Source organism: Mustelus asterias, chromosome 28, assembly GCF_964213995.1.
Source record: "Mustelus asterias chromosome 28, sMusAst1.hap1.1, whole genome shotgun sequence".
In the NCBI taxonomy this organism is placed as follows: Eukaryota; Metazoa; Chordata; class Chondrichthyes; order Carcharhiniformes; family Triakidae; genus Mustelus; species Mustelus asterias.
In genome coordinates, this window is record NC_135828.1 from 19,569,144 (window position 1) to 19,584,199 (window position 15,056).

The 15,056-nt window shown below is 47.9% G+C and overlaps 1 protein-coding gene across 2 annotated transcripts in view; it reads left to right on the forward strand.

Annotated features, from left to right (window-relative positions):
- Positions 1 to 15,056, forward strand: part of arhgap22a (Rho GTPase activating protein 22a) — a 271,703-nt gene that overhangs the window by 205,485 nt on the left and 51,162 nt on the right. The window lies entirely within an intron of this gene.

Consider the following 15,056-nt stretch of genomic DNA (forward strand, 5'->3'; position numbering starts at 1 on the left):
CAGGTAAGGATGGCAGATTTCCTTCCCTAAAGGACATTAGTGAACCAGATGGGTTTTTCTGACAATGGTTTCATGGTCATCAGTAGATTCTTAATCCCAGATATTTTTTCTTGAATTCAAATTCCACCATCTGCCGTGGCGGGATTTGAACCCGGGTCTCCAGAACATTAGCTGAGTTTCTGGATGAATAGTCGAGCGATAATACCACTAGGCCATCACCTCCTGTGCCATCTATTGAGTGGTAACCTTGTGGCTGAGGCCAGATTTGGAGGCAGTAAGTTTGAACGCCACTGTGGCAGCTGGGGGAATATTCAATGTCGTGTATAAATCTGGAATATAATCTCAGTCTCAGGAGTAATAATCGCGAAACTACCGGATTGCTGTCAAGAAAAAACCCATCGCTAAGGCTTTTCAGGGAAGGCCGTCCTTACCCAGTCTGGCCTACAGCAATGTGGTTGACTCTTAACTGACCTCTGAAATGGCCTAGCAAGCTACTCAGTTGTATCAAACTGTAACTTAAAAAGAAACACTGTGGGTGGGAATTTCCAGCCACGCTCGTCCCAAGACTGGAAAATCCCGCCTGAGGTTAACAGACCTTTGAACGGTGTCCTGTCCCACCAGCTACGATTCCCACGGCGGGCAGGACGGGAAAATCCTGCCCCGTGGGTGTACCCACACTACAGCAGCTCGCAACCACCTTTGCCAAGGTAATTCGGGATCATAGAACTCCTACGGTGCCGGAGGAGGCCGTTCGGTCCATCGAGTGTGCACCGACCACAATCCCACCCATACTTACCCCACTAATCCCTCTAACCTACACATCCCGGGACACCAAGGGGCAATTTAGCACGTCCAGGGCACCTAACCCGCACACCTTTGGACTGTGGGAGGAAACCAGAGCACCCAGGGGGGAAACCCATGCAGACACGGGGAGAACGTGCAGACTCCACACAGACAGTGACCCAAGACTGGAATCGAACTCTGGTCCCTGGAGCTGGTAACTACCGCGCCACTGTGCGGGGCCATAAATCTCGGCCTTGCCAGTGAGGCTCACATCTCAAGCAGGGATAAACAATACTGCCAGCGAAATAAATTTGCCGATTCCCACTTCCCCCCCCCCCCCCACCCCCCCCACCCCATTGTAAGGAGACGCCTCTTTGATGTGTCCGATCCTTGGAATGGTCGGATTACTTTATACATAAGGTGAACCAATAACGAGAGCAAGGAAATTATTGCAAGAAAGATTGCCAGGCGAGGAGAGAAACTGGAGCTTCCTCAGGGGAGTTCCTGTCTCACCTCTTCACGCTTCCAGCTGCTTTATACAGTCAGGTGGACTCTACGTGGTCTAGCCATATCCAAGCAATCTCTCGACAAGGGGCCCATCAGCCCACAAGCACAGATATTACTCCCTGCTGGCTTTCACCATTTCCTCCCCATTTTGCCATCATTCCCGTGGGAGTCTTTAGTCTCACAATCCTTGGGAAACAGCCAGCATCATTCACGATTAAAGTTACTGCGGCAATCTTCCGTCGAAAATACAGCAATCGCGACTGAGGAAGATGGAGATGTTTAACAATGGAAGGGAAATCTTATGAATCTGCATTTAAAACCCAGAGAATGCATGGAAAACAATCGGCAGCTTAGGCAGCACCTGTGGGGAGAAAGAGGAAAAATGCTGGATTACTTTTGTTATATAAGTTCAGAGCCATGGGTGGCACAGTGGTTAGCACTGCTGCCTCACAGCGCCAGGGACGCAGGTTCAATTCCAGCCTCGGGTCACTGTCTGTGTGGAGTTTGCACATTCTCCCCATGTCTGCATGGGGAGAATCAAACTCGGAGCACCGGTTTCCTCCCACAGTCCAAAGATGTGCGGGTTATGTGGATTGGCCGTGTTAAATTGCCCCTTAGTGTCAGGGGGACTAGCAGGGTAAATACGTGGGGTTACGGGGATAGGGCCTGGGTGGGATTGTGGTCAGTCCAGACTCGATGGGCCAAATGGCCTCCTTCTGTACTGTCGGGATTCTATGAATAAACAAAACTCAAAAGGGATCAAGACATCTGGGTCTTAGATTGTAAGTTCTCTCACTTTCAGGTGAGTATCCCGATCAGAGGTGATTCAGAAGTGACCTCTGTCCACTGTGTGACCTTGACCCTGCTTTACAAAATCTGGGTCAATTGATTTGATTTGACTTATTATTGTCACATGTGTTGGGATAAGTGAAAAGTATTGTTTCTTGCACACTATACAGACAAAGCATACCGTTCATAGACAAGGAAAGGAGAGAGTGCAGAATGTAGTGTTACAGTCACAGCTAGGGTGTAGAGAAAGATCAACTTAATGCAAGGTAGGTCCATTCAAAAGCAGCAGGGAAGAAGCTGTTCTTGAGTTGGTTGGTACGTGACCTCAGACTTTTGTATCTTTTTCCCGACGGGAGAAGGTGGAAGAGAGAATGTCCGGGATGCGTGAGGTCCTTAATTATGCTGGCTGCTTTTCCGAAGAGATTTAAAAATAGCATTATTAGAGAGTTTATAGATATCTCAGCAACAACAACTGCATTTATATCCAGCTCCTTGTACCATTGGAGACCATGGACTTCCATTGGATTGGTCCATGATGGCACAGTGATTAGCACTGCTGCCTCGCAGCGCCGGGGACCCAGGTTCGATTCCCGGCTTGGGTCATCGTCTGTGTGGAGACTGCGTGTTCTCCCCCGTGTCTGCATGGGTTTCCTCCGGGTGCTCCGGTTCCCACCCACAATCCAAAGATGTGCAGGTTAGGTGGATTGGCCATGCTAAATTGCCCCATTATGTCCAAAGATGTTCAGGTTAGGATGAATAGTGGGGTAAATATGTAGGGTTATGGGGATCATACTCTTGTCAGTGCAGACTTGATGGGCTGAATGTTATCCTCCTGCACTGTAGGATTCTATGATTATCCTTGGCTGCAGTATGCAGTGGATTGCCATGGCCTTTGCTTTTTGATTCCTTTACATCATGTGGGCTTCACTGCCAACGTCAACATTTATTACCCTTGACTTACTCAGCCATTTCAGAGGGCAATTAAGAGACAACCACATTGCTATGGATTTGGAGTCACATGCAGGCCAGACCGGATAAGGACAGCAGATTTAAAAGGACATTAATGAACCAGATGGGTTTTTCCAACAATTGATAATGGTTTCATTAGTATTTTAAATTTGGATTTTCCTTTAATCGACGGTGGGATCCGAACCAGTGTCCCCCGAGCATTACCAATGCTCGGGCGGCACGGTGGCACTGTGGCTAACACTGCTGCCACTCAGCATCAGGGACCGGGGGTTCAATTCCTGGCTTGGGTCACCATCTGTGCACATTCTCCCCGTGTCGGTGTGGGTTTTCTCCAGGTGCTCCAGTTTCCTCCCACACTGCAAAGATATGCGGGTGAGGTGGATTGGCCATGCTAAATTGCCCCTTAGTGCCAGGGGGACTAGCTAAGGTAAATACATGGGGTTATGGGGATAGGGCCTGGGTGGGATGGTGGTCAGTGTAGACTCAATGGGCCGAATGGCCTCCTTCTGCACTGTAGGATTCTAGGATTCTAAGAATAACTGGGTTACCGGTCCGGTGACAATACCACTACTCCATTCACTCCTCCTCTGGCCAACTCTCCGCTCTTATCCCCGGGCATGTCGCAAGAAACCAAGCCTTTCTTGACCATCAAATCCTGAAGTGGGACTTGACCCCAGAGTTTCTGGTTCAGAGGTAGGGACACTATAATTACGCCACAAGATGTACATTTATATACAAATTTTCAATAGTACAACACGTCAGGGCACTTCACAAGACACAAAGTCTGATACAAATGCTAAGAGGACATTAGCACAGTTGACCAAAGGCTTGCGACTTGGGAATGCTCAGAGATACTTTGCCATGAAAGGCATTATATAAAAACAAATTGCTGAGATCAGGAATTACCCACTGCATTATGGAGCCAAATTCAATTCCCCAAACCAAGCGATCACATTGGGAATATAGGAACAGGAATAGGCCATTCAGCCCCTTGAGACCGTTCTGGAATTTAATTAGATCATGACCAATCTGTATCTTAGCATCATCATAGAATCATAGAATCCTACAGTGCAGAAAGAGGCCATTTGGCCCATCGGACCTGCAACGCACAATCGCACCCAGCCCCTGTCTCCATAACCCATGTATTTACCTGCTAATCCCCCTGATACTAAGGGCGCAGTTTTCCAGCCTCGCTCACCCCGAAACCGTAAAATCCTGCCCGAGGTCAATGGACCCTCCGATTGTCCACCCCTTGCCCACTCCGATTCCTGTGGTGGGTGCTGCGGTAAACCTTCAGCCTAAGGGGCACTTTAGCATGGCCAATCCACCTAACCTGCACACCTTTGGACATTAAGGGGCAATTTAGCATGGCCAATCCACCTAACCTGCACATCTTTGGACATTAAGGGGCAATTTAGCATGGCCAATCCACCTAACCTGCACATCTTTGGACACTAAGGGGCAATTTAGCATGGCCAATCCACCTAACCTACACATCTTTGGACTGTGGGGGGAAACCGGAGCACCCGGAGGAAACCCACGCAGACACGGGGAGAACGTGCAAACTCCACACAGAGAGTTATCTTAACTCTATCTGCTCCATCTTGGTTCCGTTGCCTGACAAAGTTTACCGAGATTGCAGCTGTGACATTTTCGATTGCCCCTGCAATGCAGGAGCAGCAGCTCAGGGTGAACCTGGGAAATGGAGCCGGGGGAGTGAGAGACAGACGATCGCTCAGTAATTCTTACTGCTCTGAAACTACAAGGGAGGAATGTGTGTAATCCAGTGTGCCGACATTGGAGTTCTGCAGGACAACCTTGGAAAGCTGCCAAAAGATTCAATAAACACTGATTTTTTTTAACCAATAAATATAGACCGATGACATACGTTCACTCTTCAAATTTGACATGTAAATGAAAACAAATACTTCAACCAATGGAAACATTTCACCATCATGTGATTGCCCCTAAATGGACAGACACAAAACCGAACACAACATTTCAATAAAATGTAAATTAAAGTCTATTTATTAGTGTCACAAGTAGGCTTACATTAACACTGCAATGAAGTTACTGTAAAAATCTCCGAGTTGCCACACTCTGGCACCTGTTCGGGTACACTGAGGGCGAATTTAGCATGGCCAATGCACCCTAACCAACACGTCTTTCGGACTGTGGGAGGAAACCGGAGCACCCGGAGGAAACCCACGCAGACACGGAGAGAATGTGCAGACTCCACACAGACAGTGACCCGAGCCGGGAATCGAACGGTGTCCCTGGCACAGTGTGGCAGCAGTGCTCACCACTGTGTCACCCCCAATTATTCATCGATCATTTAAGATGATAGTATTTAAATGGTTGATTATTAGCAATATAAAAGTCTACAAGCTCATTACCTCAAAGTTTTCAAAACCTTATGTCTCCTTTTGAAATTCTTGTAGAGCCAACTTCTTCCTCTGCTGTTTCCTCCACCTCTCTGTCCCCAGATACAACTTCAATCTACTCTCCTTCGCGTTTTATCTGCTATTCACTTCACTATCAACAGAAGAACATTCTAGCACCCAACACCTGAAAAACCTCTTTCCAAACGTACGGTGGCACAGTGATTATCACTGCTGCCTCACAGCACCAGGGACACGGGTTCGATTCCCGGCTTGGGTCACTGTCTGTGTGGAGTTTGCTCATTCTCCCCGTGTCTGTGTGGGTTTCCTCCGGGTGTTCCGGTTTCCTCCCACAGTCCGAAAGACTTTTTGACTTGATTTGATTTATTATTGTCACATGTATTGACATACAGTGAAAAGTATTGTTTCTTGCGTGCTATACAGACAAAACATATCATTCATAGAGAAGGAAACGAGTGAGTGCAGAATGTAGTGTTACAGTCATAGCTAGGGAAATATCAACTTAATGCAAGGTAAGTCCATTCAAAAGTCTGACAGCAGCAGGGAAGAAGCTGTTCTTGAGTCAGTTGGTACGTGACCTCAGACTTTTGTATCTTTTTCCCGAAGGAAGAAGGTGGAAGAGAGAATGTCCGGGGTGCGTGGGGTCCTTAATTATGCTGGCTGCTTTGCCGAGGCAACAAAAAGAGTAGACAGAGTCAATGGATGGGAGGCTGGTTTGTGTGATGGATTGGGCTACATTAACGACCTTTTGTAGTTCCTTGCGGTCTTGGGCAGAGCAGGAGCCAGACCAAGCTGTGATACAACCAGAAAGAATGCTTCCTATGGTGCATCTGTAAAAGTTGGTGAGAATCGTAGCTGACATGCCAAATTTCCTTAATCTTCTGAGAAAGTAGAGGCGTTGGTGGGCTTTCTTAACTATAGTGTCACAGACGTGCTGGTCAGGTGGATTTGCCATGCTAAATTGCCCCTTAGTGTCAGGGGGATTAGCAGGGTTAATACGTGGGATAGGGGCTAGGTGGGATTGTTGGCAGAGCAGACACGATGGGCTGAGTGGCCTAATTCTGCTCCCATGTCTTATGGTCTTACGGCTCGATGGGCTGAATGGCCTGTTTCTACACTGTAAGGATTCTATGATTCTTCTGTGGTTCTAAATCTTCCTGACACCCCCACGACCAGTTTCAAAATCCTTCTGACAAACTAATCTTTGCTCATCGAAGCTTCTCCTTAACTTTTCTCCTCATCAATCTCGGATCTAATCAGCACTTTCCAAGCATGTCAGGACATACTTAGTGGGTTAAAGGCTTCACATAAATGCAAGTTATTGATTCTGAAGTGCCATTAAATCTGGTATGTGGGTTACTCATTCGGGTCGATGATTCCACTCTCCAGACATGACCGTCTGGTTAATGTATCAATGTGGCCTCATTGTATTTCCCTCAGAGTGAACCTCATTACATCGCCAGTGTGCCCGCTGAACTGGACTGGCGGCTGCAAGAGCAGGTCAGAATGCTGGCAATTCCCCAGAGGGCATCCACTTCCTGACTGCCCAAAGGCCGCCCAGCACCTCGAGGCGCAAGTCTGGAATACTTTCCGCTTGCCTGCACTGCCCCCTGGCATGACCCCAGCACTGCCATCCTGGCACTATCTGGGTACTGCCCCCTGGCCTGACCCCAGCACTGCCATCCTGGCACTATCTGGGTACTGCCCCCTGGCCTGACACCAGCACTGCTGCCCTGGCACTATCTGGGCACTGCCCCCTGGCATGACCCCAGCACTGCCATCCTGGCACCATCTGGACACTGCCCCCTGGCCTGACCCCAGCACTGCCATCCTGGCACTATCTGGGCACTGCCCCCTGGCCTGACCCCAGCACTGCCATCCTGGCACCATCTGGACACTGCCCCCTGGCCTGACCCCAGCACTGCCATCCTGGCACCATCTGGGCACTGACCCCTGGCCTGACCCCAGCACTGCCATCCTGGCACTATCTGGGCACTGACCCCTGGCCTGACCCCAGCACTGCCATCCTGGCACTATCTGGACACTGCCCCCTGGCCTGACCCCAGCACTGCCATCCTGGCACTATCTGGACACTGCCCCCTGGCCTGACCCCAGCACTGCCATCCTGGCACTATCTGGGCACTGACCCCTGGCCTGACCCCAGCACTGCCATCCTGGCAGTATCTGGGCACTGTCCCCTGGCATTGCCCACTGTCCCCCTGCTCTCCCCAGTACCAGGGACAGTGCCGGATGAAGGAATGATGCAATGGAGAAAGCCGCCATTTCTTTAATTTCAGTTGAGTTATTGTCACAAGTATTGAGATACAGTGAAAAGTATTGTTTCTTGCTCGCTACACAGACAGTGCATACCATTCACAGAGTACATAGGGGAGAAGGAAAGGAGAGGGTGCAGAATGTGGTGTTACAGTCATAGCTCGGGTGTAACAAAAGTTCAGCTTAATATTTGATTTGGTTTTATTATTGTCACATGTATTGGGATACAGTGAAAAGTATTGTTTCTTGCGCGCCATACAGACAAAGCATACCGTTCATAGAGTACATAGGGGAGAAGGAAAGAAGAGACTGCAGAATGTAGTGTAGTATAGCTAGGGTGTAGAGAAAGATCAGCTTAGTATAAGGTAGGTCCATTCAAAAGTCTGACAGCAGTAGGGAAGAAGCTGTTCTTGAGTCGGCTGGTACGTGACCTCAGACTTTTGTATCTTTTTCCTGATGGAAGAAGGTGGAAGAGAGAATGGCCGGGGTGCGTGGGGTCCTTGATTATGCCGGCTGCTTTTCCGAGGCAGCGGGAAGTGTAGACAGAGTCAATGGATGGGAGGCTAGTTTGCGTGATGGATTGGGCTGCATTCACCACCCCTTGTAGTTCCTTGCGGTCTAGGAGCTGTACCAAGCTGTGATATAAGCAGAAAGAATGCTTGCTGCATCGGTAAAAATTGGTAAGAGTCATGGCAGACATGCCGACAGTTTCAATGTCAATTTTTCTGGCCTGCTATCGGCCTTTTCCAAAGTTAGGGAAAAGTCCGCCCAAGTTAAGGGGCCGATTGTTTCGGAATGTGAGGAGAGGAAAGCTCTTCTCTCAGAAAGGTTGTGAAATTTTGGAATTCTCTATCCAAGAGGAATCTGGATGTTTCATCATCCAATATATTGAAGGGCTGGATAGACAGATTTTTGGTCTCAGGGAATTAAGGGATGTGGGGAGCGGGCGGAAAAATGGAGTTGAAGCCCAAGATCAGCCATGATGGTATTGAATGGCGGAGCAGGCTCGATGGGCCGATTGGCCTACTGCTCTTACATCTTATGCCCAAAATTGACATCCTGCTGCAGGCCACACGTTGGGGCGGGAAGGGGGGAGAATGGGTGGGATCTAACACTTGGATCTGTGAGGGAGAGGGGAAAACGATCCCAGGACAATATGACGAGCTGGAGTAGGGATGTTTTTTGGCGGTGCATTCCGAGGCGTAGCGCCCTCTTGCTGAGCAGGATACCAACAAAAACTGAAAATTACACAAACCGTGTGTTTTGAGCACCTTGAGTTACAAAATGTCAGGCACACTGGAGGTGCGGCAAAACATGACACAAACAGTGGCCAATCAACCTGTCTGATGGCAAGTGGATTGGCCATGCTAAATTGCTCCTTAGGGTTAGGGGGATAGTAGGGTAAATTAGTAGACTTATGGGGATTGGGCCTGGGTGGGATTGTGGTCGGTGCAGACTCGATGGGCCGAATGGCCTCCCTCTGTACTGTAGGATTCTATGAAAATTCAAAGTTCTGGCATGAATCCCCCACTTGGAAATTTGATTTGATTTATTATTGTCACATGTATTGGGATACAGTGAAAAGTATTGTTTCTTGCACGTTATACAGACAAAGCATACTGTTCATAGAGTACATAGGGGTGAAGGAAAGGACAGGGTGCAGAATGTAGTGTTACAGTCATAGCTAGGGTGCAGAGAAAGGTCAACTTAATGCGAGGTAGGTCCAGTCAAAAGTCTGATAGCAGCAGGGAAGAAGCTGCTCTTGAGTCGGTTGGTAGGTGATCTCAGACTTTTGTATCTTTTTCCCCGACTGAAGAAGGTGGAAGAGAGTGTGTCCGGGGTGCGTGGGGTCCTTAATTATGCTGGCTGCTTTTCCAAGGCAGCGGGAAGTAGACAAAGTCAATGGATGGAAGGCTGGTTTGCGTGATGGACTGGGCTGCATTCACAACCCTTTGTAGTTTCTTGTTGGTCAAAGCAGGAGCCATACCAAGCTGTGATACATCTGGAAAGGATGCTTTCTATGGTGCAGCTGTAAAAGTTGGTGAGAGTCGTAGCGGACATGCCAAATTCCCTTAGCCTCCTAAGGAAGTAGAGGCATTGGTGGACTTTCTTAACTATAGCTTCAGTGTGGAGGGACCAGGGCAGGTTGTTGGTGATCGGAACAACCAGAAACTTGAAGCTTTCTACCATTTCCACTTCAGATGAGGAGCTTTGGGTTGGATCTTCCTTTCTCCTGCTCCCCCTACCCCCACACTCCGCTCTCCCTAGCGTCCCCCGTCCCCCAAGCTCTCATCGTAGAGTTTTGATCGTTGTAGTTTGTCTCGTGTCTCGTTTTGAAGGAGCGAGTTTTTCCCATGGGAAAATTGTTTTTGCAATCGTTTCGCAGAGGTGGAGAATTGATTCAGAGTGCAAGGCGCACTTGTTATGCTAACATAACAGAGGCTGTTTATCCAGACACGCTAACACCGAGATTACAAAACTGCTGAACAATTGATATTGAAAGTCAAGAAAATGTTGACACTGATCTCAGTTCTGAGAAGCATTTAAATACATTCTTGTCGCTGCCTATCTGCTTTGGAATGAAATCCTTCAATGCACCAACATAAAACATGACAAAGATTGTTTGTAGCACTGTAATAATTCATTTTGAGGATTGTAAGAATTTACGTTTGTTTGGTGTTTGATTTGTGATTGTCAGTGTGGTCTGGAGAGAGGGTGGGAGTGGGAATCCTGGGGGGTGGAATCTCTTCCCCATTCCTGGCACAGATGGGAATATTTCCAGTTGGCGGGATTGGACTGGTTTACATGGAATTTCACAGCCAGCTAGGACAAGGAAATCAGACATGGATTCACTCTCAGATCAGACAAAGAGTCATCCTGACTCAAAACGTTGGCTCTGTTCTCACTCAGTAAGAGTTTTGACAACACCAGGTTAAAGTCCAACAGGTTTATTTGGTAGCAGATGCCATTAGCTTTCGGAGCGCTGCTCCTTTGTCAGATGGAGTGGAAATCTGCTCTCAAACAGGGCACACAGAGACACAAAATCAAGTTACAGAATACTGATTAGAATGCGAATCTCTGCAGCCAACCAGGTCTTAAAGATACAGAGAATGTGAGTGGAGGGAGCATTAAGCACAGGTTAAAGAGATGTGTATTGTCTCCAGACAGGACAGCCAGTGAGATTGTGCACGTCCAGGAGGCAAGCTGTGGGGGTTACCGATAGTGTGACATAAACCCAAGATCCTGGTTTAGGCCGTCCTCATGTGTGCGGAACTTGGCTGTCAGTTTCTGCACAGCGACTCTGTGCTGTCGTGTGTCGTGAAGGCTGCCTTGGAGAACGCTTACCTGAAGATCAGAGGCTGAATGCCCGTGACTGCTGAAGTGCTCCCCCACAGGAAGAGAACAGTCTTGCCTGGTGATTGTCGAGCGGTGTGTTTACCCCAGTCCAACGCCGGCACCTCCACATCTGTTCTCACTCCCCAGATGCTGTCAGACCTGCTGGGATTTTCCAGCATTTTCTGTTTGTGTGCCAATGATATGTAGGTTAGGGGGGTTGGCCATGCTAAATTGCCCCTTAGTGTCTAAAGATGTGCAGGTTAGGGGGATTGGCCATGCTAAATTGCCCCTTAGTGTCCAAAGATGCGCAGGTTAATGGGATTAGTAGGGTAAATCTGTGGGGCTATTGGAATAGGTTCTGAGTAAGATGCTCTGTCAGAGAGTCAGTGCAGACCTGATGGGCCGAATGGTCTCCTTCTGCATTGTAGGGATTCTCTGATTCTATGATCTGATTGTCATAGAGGTTTACAGCATGGAAACAGGCCATTTGGCCCAACTCGTCCATGCTGTCCAGTTTTTACCACTAAGCTAATCCCAATTGCCCGCGTTTGGCCCATATCCCTCTATACCCATCTTACCCATGTAACTGTCAAAATGCTTTTTAAAAGACAAAATTGTACCCGCCTCTACTACTACCTCTGGCACCTTGTTCCAGACACTCACCACCCTCTGAGTGAAAAAATTGCCCCTCTGGACACTTTTGCATCTCTCCCCTCTCACCTTAAACCTATGCCCTTTAGCTTTAGACTCCCCTACCTTTCGGAGGTTCCCTTGACGCTTGGAGTGTGACTTCCTGCTCATTCAAAAATCTTTCTAACTCAGCCTTGAATATATTCAGTGACCCAGCCCCCACTGCTCTCTGGGGAAGGGAATTCCAACAGCCCTCCGAGAGAAGAAATTCCTGCTGATATCCGTCTTAAACTGGAGGCCCCTTATTTTGAAACTGTTCCCCTTAGTTTGAGATTGTCCCAAGAGGGGAAACATTCTCCCAGTGTCCACCCTCTCAAGGCCCCTTGGAATCTTGTATGATTCAATAAGGCAAGACTTCCCATTGCAAAACACAAATAAAACCTCGCAACACTCTGCCTAAACAATCTTTAGGCCGTCTCCAATTCATTCATCATTGAACTTGTACAATCCGTGACGATTTATAGTTTGTATATGCTCCTTCTAATTTTACGATTGACTCTGATAACAACTTTGCAATGAAGCCCAACATTGCCATTCAACAAGGACATCTCCTGGCACTATTACCATAAATACATTCCTATGTACAGATATCGATGTAACTGTCTCTGTGGAGTTTGCACATTCTCTCATTGTCTGTGTGGGTTTCCTTCCAAAGATGTGTAGGTTGGACGGATTGGCCATGCTAAATTGCCCCTTAGTATGCAAAGATGTGCAGGTTAGGTGGATTGTCCATTCTAAATTGCCCCTTAGTGTCCAAAGATATATAGGTTAGGTGGATTGGCCATGCTAAATTGCCCCTTAGTGTCCAAAGATGTATAGGTTAGGTGGATTGGCCGTGCTAAATTGCTCCTTAGTGTCCAAAGATGTGCAGGTTAGGTGGATTGGTCATGCTAAGTTGCCCCTTAGCATCCAAAGATGTGCGGGTTAGGTGCATTAGCCGTGGTAAATTGCCTCTTAGTGCCCAAAGATGTGCAGGTTAGGTGGATTGGCCATGCTAAATTGAGCCCTTAGTGTCCAAAGATGTGCGGGTTAGGGGGATTGGCCATTCTAAATTGCCCCTTAGTGTCCAAAGATGTGCAGGTTAGGTGGATTGGCTGTGCTAAATTGCCCCTTAGTGTCCAAAGATGTGAAGGTTAGGTGGATTAGCCATGCTAAATTGCCCCTTAGTGTCCAACGATGTGCAGGTTGGGTGGATTAGCCATGCTAAATTGCCCCTTAGTGTCCAAAGATGTATAGGTTAGGTGGATTGGCCGTGCTAAATTGCTCCTTAGTGTCCAAAGAGGTGCAGGTTAGGTGGATTAGCCATGCTAAATTGCCCCTTAGTGTCCAAAGATGTATAGGTTAGGTGGATTGGCCATGCTAAATTGCCCCTTAGTGTCCAAAGATGTGCAGGTTAGGTGGATTGGCTGTGCTAAATTGCCCCTTAGTGTCCAAAGATGTGCAGGTTAGGTGAATTGGCCATGCTAAATTTCCCCTTAGTGTCCAAAGATGTGCAGGTTAGGTGGATTGGCTGTGCTAAATTGCCCCTTAGTGTCCAAAGATGTGAAGGTTAGGTGGATTAGCCATGCTAAATTGCCCCTTAGTGTCCAAAGATGTATAGGTTAGGTGGATTGGCCGTGCTAAATTGCTCCTTAGTGTCCAAAGATGTATAGGTTAGGTGGATTGGCCATGCTAAATTGCTCCTTAGTATGCAAAGATGTGCAGGTCAGGTGGATTGATCATGCTAAATTGCCCCTTAGCATCCAAAGATGTGCTGGTTAGGTGGATTAGCCGTGGTAAATTGCCTCTTAGTGCTCAAAGATGTGCAGGTTAGGTGGATTGGCCATGCTAAATTGTCCCTTAGTGCCCAAAGATCTGCAGGTTAGGGGGATTGGCCATGGTAAATTCTCCGTTAGTGTCAGGGGGATTGGAAGCATAAATACACAGGATTACGGGGATAGGGCCTGGGTGGGATTGTTGCCAGTGCACCCTCGATGGGCCGAATGGCCTCCTTCTGCACTGTAGAGATTCTATGATTCTGTGAATAGAAACATTCAAAACCTGAAGGATGGATGGCGACACACATTCACACTCAACGTGCCTGCAAGGTAGAATGCAGAGAAAGAAAGGGAACGATGTTACAAATTGTGAGTTACTTAGAAAAAAGCTATTGGCATTAATCCACCTGAGTAGAGCCTAGTAAGTCAGTGTTCAATGAAAGTTCTTGCTGGTGATTTTGCTGGGAGAAGTCATAGAATTGTAGAATCATTAGAATCTCCACAGGGGGCCATTCGCCCCATCGAACCTGCATCGGCTGCATGGGCAGCAAGGTGGCACAGTGGTTAGCACTGCTGCCTCACAGCGCTAGGGACCCGGGTTCGATTCCCAGCTTGGGTCACAGTCTGTGTGGAGCCTGCACATTCTCCCCGTGTCTGCATGGGTTTCCTCCGGGTGCTCCGATTTCCTCCCACAGTCCAAAGATGTGCGGGTTAGGTGCATTGACCCGAACAGGCGCCGGAATGTGGCGACTAGGGGAATTTCACAGTAACTTCATTGCAGTGTTAATGTAAGCCTTACTTGTGACTAATAAAAAAACCCATCCAGGCTCTCTCTCCGTAAACCAACTTATTTACCCTCCTAACCTGACACTAAGGGGCAATTTCGCGTGGCCAATCAACCTAACCCGCACATACAGTCATCAAGGTTTACAGCATTGAAACAGGCCCTTCGGCCCGACTTGTCCATGCTGCACTTTTTAAAAAACCACTAAGCTAGTCCCAATTGCCCGCGTTTGGCCCATATCCCTCTATACACATCTCACCCATGTAACTGCCTAAATGCTTTTTAAAAGACAAAATTGTACCCGCCTCTACTACTACCTCTGGCAGCTCATCCCAGACACTCACCACCCTCTGTCTGAAAAAATTGCCCCTCTGGACACTTTTGTATCTCTCCCCTCTCACCTTAAACCTATGCCCTCTAGTTTTAGACTCCCCCACCTTTGGGAAAAGTTGTTGACTATCTATCTTATCTATGCCCCTCATTGTTTTATAGACCTCTGTAAGGTCACCCCTAAATCTCCTACGCTCCAGGGAAAAAAGTCCCAGTCTATCCAACCATCATATCCCGGTAGCATCCTAGTAAATCTTTTCTGCACTCTTTCTAGTTTAATAATACCCTTTTGACAATAGGGTGACCAGAACTGCACACTGTATTCCAAATGTGGCCTAAACAATGTCTTGTACAACTTCAACAAGACGTCCCAACTCCTGTATTCAATGTTCTGACCAATGAAACCAAGCATGCCAAATGCCTTCTTCACCACCC